This window comes from Lepidothrix coronata, unplaced genomic scaffold, assembly GCF_001604755.1.
Source record: "Lepidothrix coronata isolate B3197 unplaced genomic scaffold, Lepidothrix_coronata-1.0 Scaffold68, whole genome shotgun sequence".
In the NCBI taxonomy this organism is placed as follows: Eukaryota; Metazoa; Chordata; class Aves; order Passeriformes; family Pipridae; genus Lepidothrix; species Lepidothrix coronata.
In genome coordinates, this window is record NW_016690248.1 from 1,071,485 (window position 1) to 1,082,229 (window position 10,745).

At 43.3% G+C, this 10,745-nt stretch overlaps 1 non-coding gene across 1 annotated transcript; it reads left to right on the top strand.

Moving 5' to 3' along the window:
- The first annotated feature begins 3,678 nt into the window (after nucleotides 1-3,678).
- TRNAG-CCC lies at nucleotides 3,679-3,750 on the top strand. Its single transcript has one exon. It is a non-coding gene; the product is annotated as a tRNA-Gly (tRNA).
- Nucleotides 3,751-10,745: the final 6,995 nt, after the last annotated feature.

A 10,745-nucleotide genomic window follows, 5' to 3' on the forward strand; every position in this document is an offset into this window, starting at 1 on the left:
CCTCCCATCTTTCCAGGCTTAACTTTTGTCTGAAATTGTCTGCCTCCGTCCTGTCAGTTGTGCAGTGGAACAGAGAATGATGGTTACAGTTAGTTCATCACACATTGTCTCTGATGCTCCTTTCTCCTCAGGGGGTGGAGTCCCCACATTCTTCCCCTGCTCCAACATGGGGTGTCTCCCACAGGAGACAGTCCTCCATGAACTTCTGCAAAAAAAGTCCTTCACACAGGATGCAGTTCTTCACAAACTGCTTCAGTGTGGGTCCTTTCCACAGGGTGCAGTCCTTCAGGAACAGCCTGTTCCAGGTGGGTCACAAGTCACATAATCATCAAGATTGCAAGAGGACTTCAAGATCATCTAGTTCAACTGTCAATCTAGGAACACCATAATCACCCCTAAACCATATCCCCAAGTGGCACATACAGACACCTCTTGAACACTTCCAGAAACAGTGATTTCACCACCTCCCCAGATAATTTATTCCAATGCCTAACACTCTTTCTGTGAGAAGTTTTTTCCTAATTTCTAACCTGAACCTCCCTTGGCTCATCTTAGGGCCATTTCCTCTTGTCCTTTCACCTGAGACATGGGAGAAGAAGCCAATCCCCACCTGGTTACAACCTCCTCTCATGTAGTTGTAGAGAGAAGTAAGGTGCCCCCAGAGCCTCCTTTTCTCCAGATTAAACAACCCCAGATCCCTCAGCTGCTCCTCATAAGACATGTTTTCTAGACTCTTCACCAGGTCCATTGCTCTTCTCTGGACATACTCCAGCACCCTGATGTCCTTCTTGCGATGAGGAGCGTAAAACTGGACACAGTACTTGACATCTGGCCTCACCAGATCCGAGTACAGGGGGACAGTCACTGTCCTAGTCCTGCTGACACACTATTCCTGATACAGGCCAGAATGCCATTGGCCTTCTTGGCCACTTGAGCACACTGCTGCCTCCTGTTCAGCCAGCTGTCAAACAACACCCTGGACTGGGGCAAAGTGTTCCTTCGAGGTTCTCCAGGATTGTTTCTAAATGGGCAGGAGAGGCAATATACAAATTTTTATGGAGCACATCTGAAAGTATGGGGAACACTGTTCTAGAGTGTATTTGCAGCTACCCTGTTTCTTCCAGGTTTGCATTCAATTTCCAAATCCTGCATTTGTGCTGGAAAAAAATATTATCTACATTCTGGACCTGGTTTTGGTTGGTAACTGGTAAAGACCGGTACCTGTTTTCAGCTAATGTATCTCATAAATACAGGCAGACATTGTTTTCTACCCCTATTCCTACTTCCTAAATTGAATGTATTGCTTTTGGGGAAGAGTTCTAATCACTTGTCAGAGGCACCTCATTTACCACTTTATTTTACATGCATCGTGAAGTACCCCTGAACTATGCAAGAGCCCTGTCAAGTCAGCAGAGAGAGGTAGGTGTTTGTGGAGACAGCTTTGCTCTCACTGATACCTCAGAGCACCTATGGTGGGGGAAAAAAAGTTTTCCCCCTGGAGTTAAAAAAAATGGTAACCCCTGAGGGGGTGGTGTCCCTTGGGGTTCAGCCAATGAGCGCTCCTGCAAAATATAAACATATCACATCAGACTGGAAAAGAAGGGTGTTGTAGTTGTTGTTGGAGGAGAGTGGCCATGTTGTAGAGCCACGAGGAGAAAGGGCAGGAGCCCCTCTGGGGGGCCACAGCCCCCCAGCCCCCGGCTGGGGTCATAGAAACTCAGAAACAGTCTTAAACTGGACTGAGGTCTGTGACTGAGAAGCTGGGAGTTTTTCTCCACTGAGAGTGGGCAGCAGGAGATACTGAAAAGCGGCGGCAGAGCAGCAGTGGATGGAGAACAGTGGCAGAGAGCCAGAAGGAGATAAGAAGCAGCAGAAACAAGCATGCAACTAAGCAGAGAGACAGAGATCTCTAATGGAGAGAGAGAGAGAGAGAGAGAGAACTAAGCTCTACAGAGACAGAGTTTTGGGGTAAGAACTGAAACAAACTCCCCAAACCCCTCTGAGACCTCCTAGAGAGGAGGAGGAGATGGACTCCTATTTGAGAAGAGTCTTGGAGTACAGCAGCACCGGAGAGAGAGGAGCTAAGAAGCTCAAGATGTCCTGGAGCTGGACTGGGACGGCCAGACAGAATGCGGAGGGGGTGACCTTGCCCCCCCCACTGCTGCTGCTAAACTGGCAGCAGCTGACACAGAGCACAGGAGCTCTGATAGAACGGTTGAGGCAAAGGCTTTCAATTGAAAGCTGCCCGAGACGTTCTGACTTAAGGGAGCTTGAATCCCCTGAGGAAGGGACCTTCATGGAGGTCCACCCTATGATATGATGTGGTGAAGCGAGTTCTGTCCCTGCTACGCAGCCCACAGAAGAGAGACCTTCGATTGGAGTTGAAGAGCTGAGAGGGGTAGAAGAGACCCCCCTTGTGTTTATTGGAAAGAGATCCAGCTTCAACAGTCCAGCTACAGCTGCTGCATGGAAGAAGAGAGGCTGCTGCCCTGAGAGTGGAAAGGATCTTTCCTTTTCCCTTTTGGACTTTTATTGTAGGGAGAAGAGATTGATCCATTGTAAATACTGATTTATCATAGGAGAGATAGTTAAGATTATGTTTATGATGTATTGTAATATTTATTTGTACAGTGATTGTAATATAATTCCCTTTCCCCCCATATTGAGTCTTGTGTTGTGTCTGGAAAACCCATCTCACACTGGGTTGAGATGTGGGAGGGGGATGTGGGCTCGGGAATTGGATTTTAGGGGTCTCAAACTACCACAGCACCCAGTGCTGCCATTGGCACCTTTGGTATCTTGAGTCATTTTTAACAGCATGCTCTAGGTTCATTTGACATCTTTATGAAGATTACTGATTTAGGCAAGTAAATTACAAATAAATTTCAGCTCTCCAGTTTATGATTTCAAGGCATGTTTGTGTTTCATCCTCATCTGGTTACAACAAGCATTGCAACAGGAACAGCAAGCGTATGTGAGTTCCCCATATGTCTTGCTGTGTTGACTTCTCTCCTGATCATTTTTATGTGGGGATTGGCACTTTTAACATTTCCATACTACAGTTTTATCGTTAACTTTCCCTGCTTGAGTTAATTGAAAGCAATAAAGCACCTGAAATGCCTCAGAGGCTTCCACTGTCAATAGTGAGAGGAATTTTTCTCACATCTTCGTTTTCCTTGGAACACTTGGTTTGCAGATACAGAAAAAAATGCAGCTGGAACTTCACTTGTTTTTTCCCCTCTATTTCCAGATGGTTTTGAGCTCAGGTGAAGATTTTACCTTCTCCAGTAATCCATAAAAAGCAAAAATATCTCAACAAAATGTGAGATGCTGGGATGCCTCTCTAAAATTGATCTCTGTGCTGCAGCAAGGAGATGCACTGATATTTCCAGAAAGAAGGGACATAGTTTTTCAGAGCTGTGAAACATGCTCTTCTCCTTGCTGATGGTGTAAGTAGTGGGAGCTCTTCAGACCTGGATGACAGGAGCCTGCCATGCTTTTTCTTTTTGCTTTTGCCCAAGCTGCAGTTGGACTCCCTTCCTTGCTCTCTGCCAGCATTCGTCTTTCACCACATCTTTGACCATCATCTGTTGTTCTATGCTCTGGGTATGCTTGATCTTAAATCATAAGGTCCAGAAAATTGTGTTTTGTCTTGGCTGTAGTCCAAGCCTAGGAGGACCCCTGGTGGTCTAGTGGTTAGGATGTGGCGCTCCCACCGCCACGGCCCGGGTTCGATTCCCGGTCAGGGAACTCCTCCGGGCAGATGGAGCTCGTCAGCCCTGTAAGGCCATCCATCTAAGAGAAGGTCATTCTAAACAAACCTACGTCCTGAGGACTTTGCTGCCACCGTCCGAGCTCGCTCGGCCCCAGCAGATGAACCTTAGGATTAAAGGGTGGGCTCAGTTCAGCGCACACTGTGTCTCACCTAAAAAACCACTGTGCAGGCTCAAAGGGTAATGACCTTTCCCAAATCTTCGTTCGCGAAGACTGGCCATGAGATGAGTTCTGAGAATGAGTCCAAGCCTGAAATATCTTTTTACAGAGTAAATTAGCAGCTAATAAGCAAAAGGATAAGGGGAACCTCCCCATCTTCAACCTAAAGATGGCTGATGAGACCTGCTAAGCAGTGCAGAGCACTAGGCAGCCATGAGGATAGGAGCCTGCTGGGACACCCATCTGCGTGCTTCGCCTTCCTGGCTGGCTTGCAGATGACTCAGTGTTGTACTGGGGCAACAGCAGCAGTCTGCTCTCCACAGCCACCTTCTTCCATCCTTTGGTGAGATGTGGGCAGAATGACTGCTCTACACTGTCTTTCCCCTCCTCATGATGTGAGGCAGAGGGCTGCCACCCAGAGCCATCCTCTAATGAATGGTCAGCTGGCTGAAAAGACTGCACACCTTTTCCTTGGAACAAAAAAGATGTTCAGCAGTCCTGCAAGGTCACCAGGGAAAGCAAGGAGCCCTGTTTTGTCATAGAATCATAGAATCACAGAATGGTTTGTGTTGCAAGGGAACTTAAAGACCACCTAATTACAACCTCCTTGCCACAGGCAGGGACACCTTCAACCGAAACAGGTTGCTCAAGGCCTCATCCAGTATGGCCTTGTCACCAACTCCTTTTCCTTCTGGGGCTTCACCTGGAGCTCTGGGGCTCAGCTTGCCTTGAATGTGAGAGCCACACAAAGGTACCATTATTTAGCAAAGCACTTATGCACAAAGAGCTGTACACATGCTGGATTTTCCAAATACTGCACTGAAGTGTGGTCTAATAACCATTGAGCCTGACAGGGCTCCTTAGGTAGGTAATTTCCAAAAAAGGTCAGAGCAAAGATCTGAGCTGGAAGCACTTTACCCTCAAAGAACTGGAATTTCAAAAGACTGAATTACTGTACAATAATAGCAAACATCTTCCTCTTAGGCAGAAATCTGGGAGCAATCAGGATGCATCTGCCATGCCAGTTGTTTCTGCTAAGCACAGTGGTGTTGCTGTCTGCTTGTAAGCAGGATGAGGGAAAAGGCAGAACAAAGGCTCACACTAAGTGAGGATCCTACCAGTCAGATGTCAGCTTGCTGTTCAGCCACAGTCCACCACCACAGGGAAGATCCTCACAGTGGGGGCCCCAGCCAGGGATGAGCAGTTTCCTTATCTGGCTTGTTTCTTGAACCCATACAGTTTATCCTGACCTTTGATACTTGGCTCTGCTTCCTAAGGAAGTGTTAAGTTGCCTGGGTTTGTAAGAGCACAGAATCCCAACAACTCTTTCATTACAGGGACCTAATCAAGAAGGCAAAGTGGTACCCATACCGATAATTTATTTTTATCATCACTTCCCCAATTTTTTATCCCTGGCAAAACTGTTTTGAGCATCTAGTTATTCTCTGACAGAGAGAATGATAATAGAAGGGTTTTTTTAAAGTGCCGTGCTATTCAAGATCAGAAGACTTCACATCATAAAATATCATTAAGTGTGAATTCAAGGTTGGGAAAGATGAGGCCTTTACAAGACTAATGCAATTAATTCTGCTCATTAACTACAGCCTCAAAATACGTACATACAGGCTGATCTCACTTCTGCTGTGGAAAGTTAGGTCTGAAAAATGATTCTTTTCCAATGGATTTCTCAGTGATAAGGTAGCATGGAAATCTCCCTCCCTGTATTACATACCAATGAACACAGAGTCATTGCAGGAGGAACTCTATATGCTCTAAATCTTTCAGTGTTCAGTAACTTCTTGTCAAAGTAAGAAGCTTAAAGAAATTAAGGTCCAATACTAAATAATTTCAGTAATTGAAATGTGCTAGATTGAAAGTGGTTTTCTAGGCTGTTTTTGCTTTTTTTTTTAATGTAATCCTTCTCAGCCTGCAATCCGTCTCAGTACTTCAATTCTGGAAAGCCTTAGTCCTTTACAGTTTACCAGAACTAATTCCAAATTCAGTTCTTCTTGCTTTCTTTTCACAGAGGAATTCGCACAGTGGGACATTTTCAATATAACAGAACTTTGATGCAAAAAACCAATTTATTTTTCCAGCAGCTCTCAGTATTCCCTTTGCTATAGCTGAAGGTATAGCAATAGCATCCTCATAATCAGCCTCTTCTTTCTATTTGGTCCTACAAGAAAGCCTATGCTTGTGTTTGCCTGCAATCATTAAATGAACATGTTTGTGTGCATGTGAGAGAAAGAAGAGGAGAGAGAAGAAATAAGCATCTGTCCTACCAATATACAGCCTTAATTGCTGGGCCCTGGGGAGCTTTCCTCCTCTCCTTTCTGCTTTGGGCGCATTCACACGGCTTTCCCTCTCCCATGATTACTTGCATTGTGTTTCCACACTCTGGGAGCTCCTTGGGGCAGGGACTTTGTCCTATAACCCAAAAAGCATAATGACACCACTGTAAACTAGCCATTCTGCAAGAAGTCAAAGCAATGAAGCCTGATCTCCTATGAACATGAGGGGAAAGGTGAGAGGGAAGGGAGGGAAGAGCAAATCAAGAAGATCTTAGTTCTGCCCTGCAAGGGAGAGGAAGAAATGGTGGGTTTAGAAAAACGGACTCACAGAAAGATTTCAGAGCAAACTTAGATTACTAGCTAAAGCTAACTATCACCAGAAACTTAATTCAGTGCAGTATATTTGGTTCTGCCCCTTGCTTGCACCAAAAATGTTGCCCTCAGTTTAATTTTTTTCATTGTGTGAATGCATCTCTTCAATGCTTATTTCACAGATTTTATTTCCATCTTATGGCCTTAATGTCTATTAGAAATATAGCCTTGAGGCAAACTTTCTCACAGTAGTGCCTTACTTTGTTGTATGCTGCAGTACATGTAGTTGGCTCTGACAGCATTAGTTCTGCACTGGTACACTGTCAAACTGGCTGCAAGAAGTATTGTGAAAAAAACAAACCATCTGCTAAGAGAAAATAACATCCCGATTTGGGTTTTTATGTGACTATTCAACTCCATTTTAATGTCCTCTTTTCCCACATCTGAGTTTTGAAATCAAAATCCTACTGCAGCAGTTGCATTTGAGCTGACTTTGCCAATCTGAGTCCAACTGACAACTGCTAACTGTGCCTTTCAGGCTCCCTGTCTCTCAGCCCTTCTCTGAACTGCTCAAAACTCAAGTATCTGACTGGTTTCTTGGGTCATTCTTTAGTCAAAACTCCCTGAGATAATACATTTTGGTTGGACTCAATAATCTTAGAGGTCTTTTCCAACCTAAATCATTCTATGATTTCATCCTGAGGACAAAAACTCAGACAAATGTGGAAGTCTGTCGAGATCCAAGGGCTCTTTTAATAAACCTAAGCCAAATACTCATATTTAGTAATGACACTAAGAATCAAGGAATTTTACAATGAAAGGTACGCACTGCTTATACTCTATGGATAACTTAAACAGCTTTAACAGTCTCAAATTCATGTCTGATTTAGCCTTTACCCAAAGTATTGGAGGCTCAATGGATCAGGCATAGAAGTATTTCAGCCTGGGACACTGGGAGTGTATCTCTGAAGGCAGACAGGATACTGCTTTTCTATGACGTGGAAAACACCAAGTGGTCTGCAGAGATTTTTCAAGTGCAAAAATAAATGCAGAAGTTTTACCTGCTAGGGAAAATAGCATAAAGAGGTGATACCCTGCTTGTACTCCATGGCTCTCAGGTGTTTGGGGCTGGTTTATAGGTCCTCCAAAGGTAAGGAGTGCTTGCGGGACACTACCATCTCCAAAGAAAGAGACAGACCACTCAAACACTCACGTTTGCATGAGACCAAAGTATTCTTGTTATCTTCAGTCCCTCTTTTCAATTTAACAAGCAGTGAAGAGACATGATGTTACCATGACCATTCCAGAGTGGCTTACAAGCAGCAGGCAGCTGTATATATGAACAAGTCTCAGCATCTTGGCTGTGGGGTCAGGATTGGTGTGGGCAAAGGAATATCCTTGCTACCTTTTCTCTCTTCTTCCTGGAAAGTGCATATTTATGCAGCAGGGGTAGTGGGAAATACTTTGAATTTCTCATGTATTCTTTTCTCTGGTCGCTGTAATGTTGTTCATTATTTCTTCTCACTTGACTGGAATTCTGCAGTTGGCAGAAATGTAATGAGAAATTTACTCTTGTGAGGGCATTAGGTAAGAAAAAAGATAGTTTTCAAAAGGATCTCATAGATGAGATCCTGAAACCATGTTTGCATAACTTTCAATGTTTTGCCACATTGTTTATCCTTAGTGAAGTGTAAAACTGAAGTACATCAGTGTTGCCTAGGAATCAGTATGAGGCAGCTAAGACAATTTGTTAGTATTCACTTCTTCCCTTACAGCACTTGTGCGTATTTGTCTATGGAAAACTACAGTGAACTTTTCAAAACAGTACAATTATTTAACTGTACCGACACCATGTTTTTCTTTGGAAAGAAGGAAATGTGTTTCAGACTCAAATAAAGACTGTCATCCATGTCCCTGCTTTTACTATAGTTCATTGTTCATGCTGTGGCACTGAAAAAATCCTTATATTTTTAAAGTTAATATGAAATACAAGAAAAATCATGTGTCTCTGTAATGCTCTCTCTCTTCTCTTTACCTTAACAAAATACTATTTAACATGCCTCATATCTGAAGTATTTTTAGAGACATAACCAAGACTGTCAGCTGAAAAGTGCTGTTATGGTTTGTGGTTGGTTCATTTTCTTGGCTAAACTCAGGTATGGCTTTGGTGTTGCAGCTAGAATTACAACTGAACACAGAAAAACCCTATTAAGTTCTTTTAAGAATAAAATAAATCTGAAATAAATAAATATTGTAATATCGTTTGAATTTGATGTTCATCTTATTGAGTCTCTGTTGGCATAAATGCATCTCTACTTTGGTCTGGTTTCAGTCTAGTGGTTTACTTGGGTCAAATACTGATGAAAAGCTCTGGGCTAAAAATCCCAGACTCACAAGGATCACATTCTGGCCTCACTAACAGCAGTGGGAATTTTGTAATTTAGCCTCAGAATCCAAATTTTGTGCAGCTTTGCAAAACAGCATCCAGTAAATAACTATGCTTTCTTTCCACGTGGTATCTTGCTTCCTTTCCATCTTCCTCTTTATTAATTAATCTGAAAATCTTGAACCTGCTTCAGAAACCCTTCCTGACAAAGGCCCTTGGTTACTCCCTCTCAGCAAGAGCTCTGCACCCAGATGAATCACAGAAACATGCTTGCTATGATCAGGAGACTAACCTACAAGTTTTTGCACTGACTCAATAAATTAATTTTTGTCAAACTGGAAAGTTTAAATAGTGACCAAGGTGAGAAAGTGTTTGTGGCTCATCATGCACCTTTTGAACTTTTTGCCAGAGTTTACAGGCAATCTCAGCTTGCTGGGACTTGTCCCTGCAACAGTATGTCCTTCTGAGAGCATCCTGGCAGGCATCACACGGATGGTGCTGGCTTTTTGAACAGCTGCAGCTGGAAGGTGCACTGAGGGATGTTTACACCAGGTACCTTTGGGTGCTAAACTCAGCTGCTTGAGACAAGTGCTCCGTAGGCTCTCTGCATGCCAAGATACAGAAGTTGCAGCTATGGTAAAAAGTATTGTGGAGCCACAGAGTAAAGCAGTCAGTGCTGAGGCCCACTTCTTCAAATTTAACATATTTTATTTCAAACTCGGCCTGGTCAGTCCTACATGCCAAGCATGTGTACTCCTGTGGCTGTAGCACTTTGAGTGCCTTCCTGGAGTGCCTCCCCCAGTTTTGTTTCCTTTGGAAGCCAAGAGTTGCTCGGCCATGAAAACTAGTGTTGTAAGTGGGGACAATTGGGATAGTTCCTCCCAAAGTGCACTCCTAATCTGAACTGAAATACCACTGTAGCTCATCAAGAGGCTCTGCCAAAAGATGACTCACAACATCTGCTCTGAGCTGCTCTCTGGAAGTACACTGGCTAAAGAGGAACGTAAGGGAAACTATGCCTAAATGTCACCGGCCCGAGCTGACATGAGCTGTCCTTCCTTTCTTCCTTTCCTTCCCTGCCCTGCCATCCCCCACATCACTTAGATCATTCTTCCATTTCAGCTTTTTGTAAATGAAGAAACAGTTTTAGTTATTGGTTTGAAAGGCTTCTCCTGTCATCCATTGTCTATATTTTGTGGTGTGTATATCTGGTATCCAGCTTTTCCCAGTTACATCAATATACTGTAATTAGGATGTACAGTAGAAGTTTGGGAATTAAGTTAAATCAAGCTCACTTTTAGCTCTTGATTTTTCTGGCAAAGTTACGATGGAAAATCAAAGTTTCCATTTCCTAATTTAGAAAAAAGGACAATCAAGTAAATGTTCAGAAAAAGTGCGTCTGAATTATTTTTGTTTTTTTCTTATGGAAAAATTAGAGAAGGAGTTGGGTATTTGGGACACAAATACCGATTCATTGTGTACTGTCCTCATTTTCCCCATGAAAAGTGCAGTTGTAAAGAAAAGCTCTAGTGGGCTCACATGCTAATTTTTCTCATTGCCTCTTTAACTTACACAGATTTTTCAAATATTGACTAGGCTTTGAACTTGACCTACTTAAGGCACTGGATATGGTTTTCACTTAAACAAACGCCCCTTCAGATCATGTCAGTATTATAAAGGGGCCTTGCAGCTACTGTGAACGTTGAGAATATCAGCATCTTAATACTCCTTTATACTACTAGACATATTGTGAGGGAAGTCAGCTGTTCTTCTCTTGTTCACATAGCTTTCATGGCTTTGTTTTCCTCAGGACTGGTTTATAC